This window comes from Ctenopharyngodon idella, chromosome 19 (assembly GCF_019924925.1).
Source record: "Ctenopharyngodon idella isolate HZGC_01 chromosome 19, HZGC01, whole genome shotgun sequence".
NCBI classification, from domain to species: Eukaryota; Metazoa; Chordata; class Actinopteri; order Cypriniformes; family Xenocyprididae; genus Ctenopharyngodon; species Ctenopharyngodon idella.
Genome location: NC_067238.1, coordinates 16,213,840 through 16,229,230, shown reverse-complemented (window position 1 = coordinate 16,229,230; position 15,391 = coordinate 16,213,840). Strand labels below are relative to the sequence as shown.

Genomic DNA, 15,391 nt, shown 5'->3' with positions numbered 1-15,391 from the left:
GATTCCATTCTAATTCAAGGGCACGCGCATTTAAAATGGCAGACGACACTGCGGAGAAGTTAATCGCCGAGGTCCAGAAAAAGCCACCGCTGTTTGACAAGTAAATAATGAGATCATAATATGCCCTGGAGGCTAGCAAACAGTGAAATATAAAATTACCTCAGATAGGCTAGGCTATCCAGCGCTAGTTTCGACAACATTGTCTTGCTTCCTTTGAAGTTGCAGTGAAAAAGACTAGGCATTGTTTTTACTCTACTCTATTGACTTCATCAGGTAAATTCACTGTTAGAAATCGATTGCGCTAGCTATTCACTCGAAACATAGCATGCTGAGGACATCTGCTGGTTAAAGAGGTGTAAATGCAACAGGAATAGCAAAAACAATGTTGTAGCCTACACACTTTGAAACCGCAGCTTGTGAGCAAACAGTTATCGTTCGTTGGTGTGGACGCAAATATAGCGTTATCTTTAAAGTTATCGTTCTTTGTGTGAATGGGCCTTAACACAGCATGTTTGAGTTTCCGGAAGAGGTTTGTTCTCGTGCGTCATTTAGGTTGGTTTGAGCTTCTGTTTATGTTCGCTGATCAATGTTTATGTGTGCATAAAAGCCTAAATTAAATCTGTTCATCATATAAAGCGTTAAAGTTCCAGTTGCAAAGGCAGTCTATGGAAGGACAGAAAGCTCTCAGATTTCATCAAAACAAATCTTCATTTGTGTTCTGAAGATGAATGTAAGTCTTACGAGTTTGGAACAACATGAGGGTGAGTAATTAAAGGTGCAATATGTAAGGATTTTGCAGCAAAATATCCAAAAACTACTAGGCCGGTGTTATATATTTTATTCACTTGAGTACTTACAATATCCCAAATGTTTGCAACTATTTGTAAATCGTGAGAAAATTGCAATTTTAACCAAGGCTCCGGGACATGTGAGGAGTCGCCTGTCAATTGTGTCATACCCACGTTACCCTAGGTTTTCTGGTTTAATTTTCTAGAAACCATGGAAACACCAAAGACACTTTTATATATATTACGTGTTTTAACAGACAAGGGAACAACTGTTTTGATATATTTACAGACAGAAAACTAATTATTGTTATATAGCTCAACATGTTTAGTCTTATTGTTTAAATCTAATTTTCTTGAATTTTTGCGAGTACCATGCTTTACCATGCCTCAGAGAAAAACACTATTTTGTGCAGTAGCTAACATAGCATAATCAGATGCAGGTTTATTTTTAGTAACAGTAATACAGCATTTTCTCCATCATACAATACGTTTTAAAATCAATTCCATGCCATTTATCAACACAAGTCATCCAGCATTTAATATGATATTCTAAAATCGATCTGTCTTACTGCAGTGTGCAACAATGTCTCACAGCAGCCACCGAGCGAACGCACAGAGTAACGTTATAACATCATTTTCAACACACTCAAATGTATCTAATATGATAAACAGAGCTGTGTTACCTCATATTCATGACCGGAAAAGCGGAAGCAGCGCCGGCGACTGTGGCATAATAAAAGTTCCGCTGCTCGCAGCGTGTGTTGCGCAATCGCTCCAGCGGCCTCGTTCAGCTCCCAGAACACTCGGTCCTGCTCTGCTTCATACTACAGTATTGTTAATAATTGCATTCATGAACATGATTTTTTCCCGAGTCCTATCCCCATTTTTTTCCACCGGCTGTGAGGTGAAGACCACATGTCCCAAGATTCCGCGCTCAAACTTGGCGTCATCAAGCTACGCCTTTGTTTTGAATAGACCTCTAGCGGACAGAAAAGTTTACATATTGCACCTTTAATGACAGAATTTTAATTTGAGGTGAACTAACCCTTTAAAGATTCCAATGTTTTGAACATTAGTGTAGTTTTTTGCTTTAATCAGCACTGAATGAGGCTGTTTAAATTCAATTAATGTCCAAATTCAACTTTTCTTTTGCTGCAATGTTTTTTGAAGCAGTTTGTATGTTTTTTTTAGTGGATCTTGATGTGTGAAAGCTCTGGACATGTTTGTGTACACAGAAGCTTGTGTGAATGGGTGAGCTGACCCTGAACTAACACCAGCAGCCACCCGCTTCCCTACTAGTCACCTAATGAGAGCGTCCTAACATCCATCGCTCATGAGCGCCCATCCCCGCCCCTGAAAAGAGCCTCTGAAAGCTGTTTGTTTTCTTTCTTGTAGAATCGCTCTTCTTGACAAAAGGACACAAGAATTCTGACATGAAACATCGAGGCTAGAATAACAAACAAAGCGCCAAGATAAACTGAGAGGGTGAGGGCAGCGTGTTTCATGCATCTATCTTTTCATCCCTCATTCACTTCAATCCATCTTTATCTTAAGATAACAAGGGAAACAGAAAAAAGAGGGGTTAAAGGACTAGTTTACCCATGTTTTAGCAAAAATTTAAGAGCAAGATTTTTTAAAGAAAAAATAAGATTCGCAACAACATGAGGGTGAGTGAATAATGACAGAACCTTGTCTTTTTTTGGTGAACTACCCCTTTAAGTGCATGAATAGTCTGTTAGGGAATGCAGAAGTTATCTCAAAGTCTCGTTCCAAACTCCGATATACCTTGCAGTATCATCTGTTCTCTTCCTCTGCACCATCCTGTAGCGTGCAGATGTCTGAATTTCAGCCAGCGTTTTGGCCTGTTGAGGCGGGTGATAAGTGCTTGATATGGGGCAGACTGAAGTCTGGTTCGGATGCAGAGGTCTGAAAACGAGAGCGACACTTTTCAGACAGGATGCAGTTGTCACTTGAGCAAACAGCAGTCAGTGAACGGCACGATAAACTCATTTGTGCTGCTGTGTCCCCTGCGTCCAGACGGGACCCCTTGGCCCTTTTATTTTAGCACTGCATTCCAGTTGAAACACTGAAGTGTTTCAGGGGGAAATATATGCATGGAACAGAGATGATATTATCAAATATTATGCTTTCTTAGATGAGCTTTTATTTAATTTTATTTTATTTTATTTTATTTTATTTTATTTTATTTTGCTTGTACCTTTAAATTAGATTATTTCATTTAAATATTAAACAAATTCAATTATGAATGATATTATCAACAAAAACAGAAAGTGCTTTCTTAGGAGAGCTTTTATTTTATTATTTTATTTTACTTGTACCTTTAAATTAGATTTAATTTAAATATTAATTCAATTAAATTATGAATGATATTATCAATAAAACAACCAGAAAGTGCTTTCTTAGGAGAGCTTTTATTTTATTTTATTTTATTTTATTATTTTACTTCTACCTTTAAATTAGATTATTTAATTAAAATATTAATTAAATTCAATTATGAATGATATTATCAATAAAACAACCAGAAAGTGCTTTCTTAGGAGAGCTTTTATTTTATTTTATTTTATTTTATTTTATTTTATTTTATTTTATGTTATTTTATTTTATTTTATTTTTATTTTATTTTATTTTATTATTTTGCTTTTACCTTTAAATTAGATTTAATTTAAATATTAATTAAATTCAATTATGAATGATATTATCAATAAAACAACTTTTATTTTATTTTATTTTATTTTATTAGTTTTTCTATCACTATCACTCAGGACTGACCTGCAATATTGGAAGTTGCATTATGAAAATTGCAGTCAGCCTATATTTTGTGTGCATGTTTGCACCATTGGCCTACCTAATTTGTATAATCATTTTAGTGAATAAGGTGCTAATCTGCTCCTCAACAGAAAGTGGAAGTATTTAGTCCTTTACATATGAATGTTATCTTTTATAATGATTATAATGATTTATTTCATTTTGAAGAATCATATGGTATAACATCAATTACGCAGTTATTGTATAAAAATATATATATTTCACAGTTTCATATATATCTCCTAATGTCTTTAATGCACTAATAATGTGTTTAATGTGTTTTTATAGGTAAACTATGAATCTTTGTGACTTTAAATGATGCCATAGATTCCTGGCATTCAACAAAATGCAAATACGTCAAGGTTACTAATTTGTGGCCTGGAATTCCAGTAGTTCTAGATTCCATGTACAGTCACCCCTCCTATAAACTACTGTACTGCATTGTAAAAATTCCTTTGACGATCATGATGATGGTGATCATATTGAAAAAGGCCCTCAACAATCGTGGCACAGACACAAACAATTGTGGACTGCAGACGACAGGATGTTAGTGCAGACACTGGCAGCGTGTTTCCTCACCGCCTCCAAACAACAAACGCATGCAGACACACAGACACTGACTGACAGAAGTCACAGCTACAGGTGAAGAAGGCAGTCCCAAATATTTTATTTTATTTTGATACAGTTGGAATTTTACCCTTAAGTTAGATTAAAATATTTCATTTAATTAATAATTAAATTCAATTATTTAACTAATATATAATTTTAAACCATCTGGCTGATAAAAGATGCTAATAAAACTTTATTTTATTTCAAAATGATGATTTTAAAAATTAAATTATTTAACTTATAAATTATTTATTATTGGCTGATAAAAGATGCTAATAAAACTTTATTTAATTTTTATTTTTTATTTTATTTTATTTATCTGATACTGTTGGCATTTTACCCTTAAGTTAGATTAAATATTTTTATTTACATTTTAAATTCAGCTAAATTATAATTTTAAACCACCTGGCAGATAAAAGATTCTAATAAAACTGTCTAGTAAATAAACACCTGAATAGTTGCAGGTTGGGCATATTGCAAAGAAAATCCTTGACACTGCCATAGCTTCATAGAAATCTATTATTTATTGACACAGCAATATATATTTTAGTGTTGAGATATTTCATATTGTCCTAGGGAATGAAGAATGTCATGTTTCTTTTTCAGTATTATATTTCTTGCACGTTGCAACAGTGTGCTGAAACTGTATTTTCTTTATACCTTGTTTGTCTTATTCAAGCTTGAATGCACAGTGTGGTCGAGGTCTGTGGAGCACAGCATTGCTGTGTGGTGACCTCTGTGGTCCAGCCACCCAGAATTCCATGGCAGTGCATGGGCCTCGGAGGTCTGCTTTATATCCGGACGCAGGGAATTCCCACTGCTGACTGTTTGTACGGAGGAGACAAAAACACCTACAGCTGCAGCAACCACAAAAACACTCTGTGACTAATGTCAGAAAGACTGCATGGACAGATGGAACAGGTACGTTTGAAACAACTTCACAGCTGCCACGTCAAATCTATGTATGCAATGTAAAGTTAATATTACTTTTCAGCATCATTTATAGCAGATGGAGCCGTTCTTGTGTTCAAAGACAACTGGACAAAACAAAACTGCACATGTTCATGCAATGATTTGTTCTCACAATAGTAAGTATTTGAACAGTGAATCACTGTTTGTGTCACTATGAAACACTATGTTTAGATTTTGCTTTACTGCAACACATCGTTTTAATTACAACAAATCATCATATTAGAATGATTTCTGGAGGATCATGTGACACTGCAGACTGGAGTAATGATGCTGAAAATTCAGCTTTGATCACAGGAATAAATTACATTTTAAAATATATTACAATAGAAAACATTTTTAAATTAATTAGTAATATTATTAGTAAGAATATTTCACCATGTTACTGTTTTTACTGTATTTTTAATCAAATAAATGCAGCCTTGGTGAGCAGAAGAGACTTCTTTCAAAACACTTTTTTTTATTTTTTTTTTTATCACAAGTACAGTGTTGCAAGATCAGGTTTATAGGCAGTTTAATTCCATCATTTTTCCAAGGCGGTTGGCGTTGAGTTATAATAATAATAATAATAATAATAACTCATTAGGTTTTACATTGTGCTGTAATTGAGTCATTGAACTCAATAACAGATGAGAATGTGAGCTATTTCTCTCTGAAAAAGAATGACATAACTGACAGACAGGTATTTTGCATGTTTTCCATCCTCTTGGCCCCTGCTTTGATCTGTTTCATGCCGCAATACGCATGTCTGACGGAGAGACGGGTTCAGGCCAGTGACATCAGTATCTGTATGAAAACATCACAGTGTGAGTCCAGTCAGCCTGTTTCCTTCACTGCACACTATCAGTCACTACAGAGAACTTTAGCTACAGCTGATACTTCTTTGAAGTGTTAACCTGTTTATTCCAAAGAAAATAAAATGCAAATTTGTCAAATTGTCCAAGTAAAATGAGTTGCAATGTTAAATATTTTGTATTTATTTCCTCATTTCACAAATGTAAAAAGATTTTACAGTAGTTATTATAAATTCAGTCATAATCCTCTTTACACAGCAATCCCGGTAAATTACCAAAAAATTAGCAGAACGACTTTTTCCGGTAAATAGCCTACACAAATGTGCTGTTCACACATTCATACATCAGTACCAACATACAAAACTCTTCATCAGAAATGACCTTTAATTGCTGTTCCGATTTCTTCACCCACCTGGATAAGAATAAACACTCTAGTTTCACTGTCTGTCCAATTTGACTCCATTTTCTTTACTTCTGAGTGACAGGTGTAGGGGGATGATCACGAGGTACACGATTTTGCTCATGAGATGCATTATAGTTATTATAGTATTGCAGTTAATACACGCAATAACAGCAGAGTTCCGGCGCTGATGAACAGAAAAGAAGGCAAGTGCGAGACAATGGTCAGATGTTTGTCTAGTGCATGTTTAAATAAAAAACAATTAAGGGTAAGTTTAACTGGCATGACAACAATGTACTAAAGACAGAAATGTTTTTTCTTTGCATTTTTTCACGTAGAGATGACACCATTGTCAAAAACTATCCCCGTTCTAGCGGTTCTGCGAAAATGATTAAAAAACACTGTATTCTGCTGCCAGGCCAGTAGTTGGCGATGTTACTTTGTAAAGAAACACTTTGTGCCTATAGACTGAACACATAATTTGCATGCACATGGCAAATTTTCACAAATTTGCATTTTTATAGTTTATATATAGTTTTGCGCTGGTGCAAGCCTTTAGTAAATCTGGCCCATGATCTCTTAACGGTAATTTACCAGTAAATACTGTATGTGTGAAAGGTTACAGACTGATAGAGTTCACTTCTGATTCATTTTGCCATGTTCATGTTACTGTTTTTTGCATTATGTTTGTTATCTTTTACCTTCTTGCAAACAGTCTCAGTTTGATTTGCATTTGCGTCACACTGTCAGACACCACAGAGTTTCTTCTTCATGTCTTGTGGCAGTTACACTGACATTTTGAAACTTTAAGAACATCTCTTTGTAGGAATGATCTTATGTCACTCTCCCTCGTCATCGTTTGGGCAAATGCCATTGGTGCATTTTAAATATTATGGAACAAGCTGCTGTGTTTGTCCTACAATCATGTATAACCTTATTCTAGAGCTTGAGGTCAAGGAGCTGATGGCTGCCAGGGTAATAAATGCTGTCATTAATGTTTCATTACGTCTGTTTTTCAGTCAAGTGTTTAGTCTCCCAAATTAAAACTGAAGCAACACTATTGCTGCTTTCAGATCACGATTGGATTTATAGTATGTTGTGTTTACCAGGTATAAAGCTTGCCAGAAAATACTAGAAATATGAGAATTATAAAATATGCATTTTCCCAACAGGTGCGTGTCATTCCAACAAAGTCAAATTAATTATGATTTCTGAAATCCTCAATGGGAACTTCCCAGGAAGTTTTGAAGGCAAAGCCAGAATGAGATATTAGAAATAAACTTTAAACATTTAAGAAATGTTCTGTTTATTAATTTAACGGACCACTGAAGTCAGAGATCTAGTATAAACAATTAATTTTTATAGAGAAGCCTGCTGATTTCATTGGACGAAAGTCTATCAGAAGGACATTTATGCAATTGATTTTATTTTATATTATTTTAGTATTGTGGTGCTGTTGGCATTATATTAGATTAAATTATTTGACTATAAGTTAAATGTAATGATTTAACCAAATTATAAATCATAAAATATTCGGTAACACTTTACAATAAGGTTCATTTATTTAACATTAGTTAACAAGAACTAATAATGAACTGCACTTCTACAGCATTTATTAATCTTTGTTAATGTTAATTTCAACATTTACATTGTCAAAATCTTGTTAACATTAGTTAATGCACTGTGAACTAACATGAACAAACAATGAACAACTGTATTTTCATTAACTAACGTTAACGAATATTAGTAAACAGTATCAAATGTATTGCTCATGGTTAGTTCATGTTAGTTAATACAATAACTAATGTTGAACTAATGAACCTTATTGTAAAGTGTTACCAAATATTCTAATAAAACTGATAAGTAAATGAACACTCCTCACACACTGAATGGTTGCAGGTGTGTATTACAAATAAAATCCCTCACACTGCCAGAGCTTGCTAGATATCTAATATTTATTGGCACAGAAATATGTTTTGGTCAAACAGCCTTCCTGAGGTGTTTCATACTGTCCCAGTGACTGAAGAAAGTCACGTTTCTTTTTCGATATTGGATTTCTTGCAAGTTGTGACAGTGCGCTGAATTTTTTTACAACTATATTTTCTTTTTACCTTGTTTGTCTTATTCAAACCTGCATAATTAAGTATATTAAATATAATTTGTTTTATGGAGAAACCTGGTGATTTCATTTGATGGAGGTCTGTCAAAATGATACACTAATGACTAATGATTAAGTGTTTATTGTATTTCGTTTATTGTATTTTTTTATTGTAAGCCGTGGTTTACAGTGAATTTATAACAGCTAAGGGGCGTTGTTAGGCATGACGCAGAGCTTTTATAAAACGGTTACCACACAATACAAATATTAAAGCCAAAAAATATGTATCAATGCAACTTTCATGAAGTAAAATCATTAAAAGCCTTTCTTCCGCTGGAAAAAATAGTCCCTGACCGTGAACAGCAACAGAAGTTACATTTATTACGCCATTGGATGGCGGCAAAGATTGTCTTTATGAGCGAGTCGCAAAGACTTTTATATTGAAACTTGTTGTGAACACAGAACAAGACGCAAATGACAAATGCTTTGACTAGCGCTGTCAGTGTCCGCAGGGCACGAAAAAGCCCACTAAATGTTAAAAGGACAAGATCGCAGTGGACATTCAAATGGATTTTTTATTATGAACATAGGACTGACCTGAAGGAAAATGTTAAATCTGAATACAGGTAATACACTCAGACACTCGATATCTCTCTCACAGAATCTTCCACATAATGCAGTAAGCTTCAATGAACAATATCAGTTGAGAACAAACATATGTTTACGTTGCTAAGAGTGGTTGCTAAGACAGACACAGCAACATACACTCAGTGGCGCAGCGATACTTATGTAATACAGTCAGCTGTATGTTTTTGGGAATTTTACAACGGCTTGGAACGCGGCTCAACCAATCAGAATCAAGGGCCGGAACTATCCGTTTTATAATGTTCCTTACTTTCACAAGGGTGCTCTGAATAGCTTGAAAACCCCCTGAATTGCCCCAATAAAAGCTGGTGTTTAGTGTTTCGACATAAATCAGGTTGAGTGTATGAGAAGCCGAAGGGGAAGAGGTCAGGTCATTAGGCCTTAATGTTTTAAAAAGAGCAGGTGGCTATAATAGTGTTTCTCAGTGAATCTCTTTTGAAACATTGTGGAAAGGTGCACTGATTGATGATCACCAGAACATGGTCACCAGTTCCTTTCTGACAAAATCTTTTCCGGTAACATTACACATTTATTTATGTTTTATTCAGTAATTTCTGCCAGAACATTCTGTGGTGTAATGCTGATGTTTTGGTGTCATAAGATAATAGCAGTAAGATAATAGCTCTCTTCTTTCAGTCTGTCCTCTTATGTAGGAAAGTTAAGCACAACAGAAGAGGAGCCAGAGCACCGTCTGTTCGTATTGTGTCTGAAATGACATGTTGATGGGTTACACTGACACCGAAAACCCCTTTCACAAAAACTGGCACCTATGAGTTTAAACCCACATTGAAAGGTACATATCAAAAGCTTGGGCTCATGTTTTTGAAAGAAGTCCCGTCTGATCACCAAGGCTGCATTTATTTGATCAAATATACAGTAAAAATATTTATATTGTGAAATATTATTACAATTTAAAATAACTATTTTCTATGTGAATATATAGTAAAATGTAATTTATTCCTGTGATAATATGCTGATTTGCTGCTATGATTAATTTTATGAATTAAACAGCTTGGAAACATACTTTATTACTAGAACATTTTGAAATAACCCTGCAGTCAATCATTTTATCCCTTAAAACATATCTGTGATAATTTCTTAATGCCTTAAAATAGCTTGAATGTAACTCTACACCCTTGCTTCATTTAGTATAGGCCTACTTGGAAGCATGAATATGCAAATTAGTCCCCGCCTCCACTCAATCACACCAGCTCGGACTACCTGATTCAGTCGTCAACTGTAGTCAGTGTTGCCAAGAACTGGACTACTTTAACAGTAGTTGTTGCGGGTAGTTTTTCATGTCCGCGGGTTGAAATGACCCCAAATTACATGATATTTAACCCCTGGAATGCAAATTTTACCAGGGGAACCCCGCCAAAACCGCAGATTTTACCCCCAGAATGCGATTTTTACTAGGGGATTCCCCCCGAAACGTGATTGGGCTAGTTTTGGGCTAGGTTTGAGTAGCAATTGGGTGGGTTTTGTTGTGAAAACCTGGCAACCCTGAATGTAGTAAGCGCTACACAATGGCAAGTGGAAATATTGGTTTAATTCAGCCAGACACTGATTCAGAAGATGTGGAAGAGTGAATTATACAGGCTTGTCGTATCATGTCGTATCAGGCTTGTCGTTGATGTATCAGAATGGTAATGCGTTTTATGTATCGCTCTCTACAATGTTGGACGGATAATGGAAATTGATATGATTAGCCTTTGGTCTGACTACATGATCAAACAGCTAATAATGTGTTGCTAATGTTACACAAACCATGTTCCTGTTCGTCATCTCAGAGTCAGACAGCTGCCTTCTAAAACTCAGCATCCTTAGAAATGATTTGAACATCATAGAAAGTCCGTGAAGAAAGGCATATAGTAACATCGTAATATAGGCCTACGTCATACATAATTCACCCGCTATATTGCTATATGTTCCCGATTATTCCTGTCCCTTCTTAAAGGTATTCTTGTGCTCACTGTGACAGGATTGGTTACATGTTTGTGATCACCATAGTATCGGCCCAGATCCAGCCCATATCTGGTCCGCGTGTAATCCACATGTACCAGATGTGGGCCGGATCTGGGCCACATTATGTTGCTGTCTGGGAAGCGGGCGGTTTCGAACCGTGTTTTTGAGACTGTCTTTGGAGCACTGCAGGTTTAGGAGAAAATACTCAGAAATGGTGTTGACTGATAAATTTGCACATGGTTTGTCTTAAAGCATAATAAAAACACCACATAGACATATAAACAACATTAAAAACTTGATTTTCACCACAGGGTGAAAGACATTTCTCAAGTCCCCCTGTGATGAAAATCAAGTTTTTAATGTTGTTTATATGTCTATGTGGTGTTTTTATTATGCTTTAAGACAAACAATGTGCAAATTCATCAGTCAACACCATTCGGAGTATTTTCTCCTTAAAACTGCAGTAAACCAAAGACAGTCTCAAAAATGCAGTTTGAAAAAGCTGGTGTTTCTGACGTAGCAAACTACTTTGTAACCAGTCACGTCAACGTGTGCTTGTCAATGAGTGCATCTCTGAACTGGTGTGAGTGGGTGGAGGTGAGCTAATTTGCATATTCATAGAACTGTGTATACTAAATGAGGCAAGGGTGTAGTTACATTCAAGCTATTTTAAGGCATGAATATTTTTTTTTTTTTTTTCAAGGAAAAAACATTTAAATATGTCATTTTGGTGATTAAAGATAAGTTTAAAGGGATAAAGTGATTGACTACAGGGGGACTTTAAGACATTTCTCCTTATATAGAACCCCCCAATGGGTTCTATATAAGGCTTGATTTTAAAAATCAAGCCATTGAACCCCACTGAACCTTCTTTCCTAAGAGTGCACTGTTCTCTGATATTAAGGTTAAGAATCATGGTTATGAGTGGTTGATACTGTAGGAATGTCCCAGGAAGAATGTTGATGTCCTACTTGAGTAAATCACGTTGTGCTAGATAACAGCTACTTAACATGAGTACTCAGACTCAAGTACTCCTCTTTTGAGATTTTTCTTCAGAGTGCCTCACAAAAAACAATGAAATAAGATGAGTCTAATTACTTGAAATAGAGTATTCACTACAATTTTGTTGAAAACGAGGTCAGTGAATTTCAGCATTGAGGAGGAACTCCTCCCCCAGGATAGTGTTTCCCATCTTATTTGTTTTTGTTCAGTCTATTAGTGTGGTATGCGGTGTCAAGTAGACTTCAGTTACAGTATATGAGAGTGACGGCAGTGTGGAAAAAAATGGTGTTTTGGGAAAGAAAAAAAAATCCATGAAAGAATGTGTCCTTAGCTTACCAGAACCCCATTAGGTCTGTCAGGAGCTTCCAACTTTGAAAACAATGTCTCGTTTTGTGGCATTGCAGGAGTAATAGTGGTATTCCAGGTTGGGGAAACTTTGGATTTTTTTTTTTTAACAGACCTTTGTCTGTCTGGACGATTTGAGCATTCACGTCCCAAGTGCCATCTACGTAGTTGTTTCAAATAGTAAATGAGATGACTAGCATCAAAGTTGCACTCGTTACACATCTTTTAAACATCAGGCTTACTTAAACATTAATAAAACCTTGATGTTAGTCAAATTATTTGATCAAATATACAGTAAAAATAGTAATATTGTGAAATATTATTACAATTTAAACTCTTTTCTATTGTAATATATTTTAAAATGTAATTTATTCCTGTGATCAAATCAGAATTTTCAGCATCATTACTCCAGTCTTCAGTGTCACATGATCCTTCAGAAATCATTCTAATATGCTGATTTGCTGCTTAAGAAACACTTATTATTATCAGTGTTGTAAACAGTTGTGCTGCTATATATTTTTGTGGAAACCGTGATAGATTTTTTTCAGGATTCTTTGATGAATAGAACGTTCAGCATTTATTTGAAATCTGCAAATCTTCCTCTCTGCATTTCAACAGGAATTCAATGGAGCAGGATCCTTCCAATGAAAGACGATGGAAGGTTTGGCGTAGGCGTTCCTTCCAATAACCAGACAACATCTGGTTTAGCCAAAGGAGACATTTCTACTCACCTGGCAAAAGGTAAAAGGCGTTGTCTGATTTGTGGCGGCAAGGGACCCTAGAGTTCCCAGAGGCCTTTGTGTTTCGTGCCAGGATGCTTTGATGATGCTTTGATGATGCAGCATGCTGGAATGCTCTCGGAGCACTTTTCTATTTTCAGTATGTAGTTAGCAGGTTTTGCCTACAGCACCTATATATGGGTTTTACCTTTTGGGTGGTTAAATGTCAAGTGCAAGCAAATACAGTATTATGTGAAAGACTAGATGAGTTCATGACCGCAGCCCATTCGCACGCACCCTTTTTTCTTTCAGAATATTACTCGAAACGCACCTGTGACGTATTCTTTCTTTACCTGAGGTGTTTAGTATTGAAGTGGTAATACTTTTTGGAATAATAATCTTCAGTTCTGTGCCATTTTTTGTGAACTGAAAGCTTAGCTTAAGGTTTATACATTGTGTAAACATTTCTCTGTTTTATAAGAAAATTGTATTTCAGTTTTTCTAATTCAAAATTTCATGTTTAATTCAATGTGTTACTTGCCATTTCTTTGTAATTATTTGGGAAATTTACTAGCAATTTCTGAGTGAAAATTGTTTCTGCACCAATTTTATTGGGTGAGCTGTTTTTCACCATCTTCAAGTGAAATATGTATGTTTATTCTGGTGTAACTTTCACTTTCTGCTTCTAGGTATAAAAACATGATGCTTTCCTGGCAGTGTCAACAGAATCTGTAAGACGGATCTGATCTGAAAATCACAGTGTTCTCATGCATGTTATATCAAGTCTCCTCAGCACTATATCATATTTTTAAAATCTGTTAGAGATATAATATCAGTAAGTAACTTGTGAATTAGCTAGTGGGTAATCAAAATAATCTCTTTAAAAGTCATCCATACTTAGTTTACAAGATCTTTAAATGGATATATGTAAGAATTAGCTATTTCCATAAAAACTAATTTGTACAATATGATGATTATTCTCTTAAAGTCTGATATGACATTGCATTCAACTCTGTATGTGGTTCTCTTTAATATCTCAAATTCTTTTAGAGATTTGCAAAAACCGCATGTGGACAGGCTCGTGTCAGAGTTTGCAAACATCATATTATCAGTAATTTTCTGTAAAAATTGTAAAAAGTCTAGATTGTGAGACTAAATTTAATTTATAGAAGCCCTCATGGCTTGAAATGGTCGAAACGTCCCGCCATCTATTGTGCCAACTTTTCATATTAGACAAGCACAGTAAGTGCGTACATCTGAGCTCATTAGACATTTGCAAATTGCGTTCTGTCAAAAAAGAATTCTGAGAATGTTTTGGGGATCTTCCATAATAGCTTTCTGAAGTTGTTTTGTCGCTGATGGAGATGACTGGAGGCGTAAGAGGTGTGTTTGTGTGTGTCTGAAATGTGTGTTTACCACAGAGAAAGCTGGATTAGGATGAAAAGACTGAATGAAGAATGAAGTACCTGGCTTTGTGAAATGAAAGCTCTGTTTCAAAACTATATATATATATATATATATACTGTATATATAAGAGAGAGAGAGAGAGAGAGAAATTAATACTTTTCTAGAAAGAATGTATTAAATTGATCAAAATTGAGAGTAAAAGATTTGACAAACTTGTTTGGAAAAAAAAAAACATTGTTTCAAATAATAATCAGAAATGTTTCTTGAGCATCAAATCATCATATTAGAATGGATATTTCTGAAGGATCATGTGACACTGAAGACTGGAGTAATGATGCTGAAAATTCAGCTTTGATCACAGGAATACATTTTTAAATATATTTACATAGAAAACTTTAAAATTGAAAAATATTTCACAATATTACTGAGCAGAAGAGACTCCTTTCAAAACAATAGAGAAAAAAAAACAAAAAAAAAAACACTTGAACAGAAGTGTAGCCAGCATCGACTCAATAGTAAGGGCGCACACAAATATTGGTGTCACGATTAGTGCGTTTTACTTTCGTTTTCATGGACTTTTAGTTTGTTTCTCTTTGTTACCTGTTTCCTTTGTTCCATTTTCCAACTCTTTGTTGGTTACCATAGTTTTTGATTCATTAACACACCTGTTTATATTTGAGTTCATTATCCTTGTGTATTTAAGTCCCTCAGTTCATTCAGTTCATTGTCCGGTATTGTTTGTGCCATGCACGCTGTTTCATTGTGTTTGCACCCGTTCGGAGATCTGTTTTGCTTTCTTTAATAAACCAAGCTGCTGTTTTGAA

At 35.1% G+C, this 15,391-nt stretch overlaps 1 long non-coding RNA gene across 1 annotated transcript; it reads left to right on the top strand.

Annotated features, from left to right (window-relative positions):
• The first annotated feature begins 5,214 nt into the window (after positions 1-5,214).
• Positions 5,215-15,391, top strand: LOC127501646 (uncharacterized). The gene is made up of 2 exons (XR_007926668.1): positions 5,215-5,311; positions 13,060-15,391. It is a non-coding gene; the product is annotated as an uncharacterized LOC127501646 (long non-coding RNA).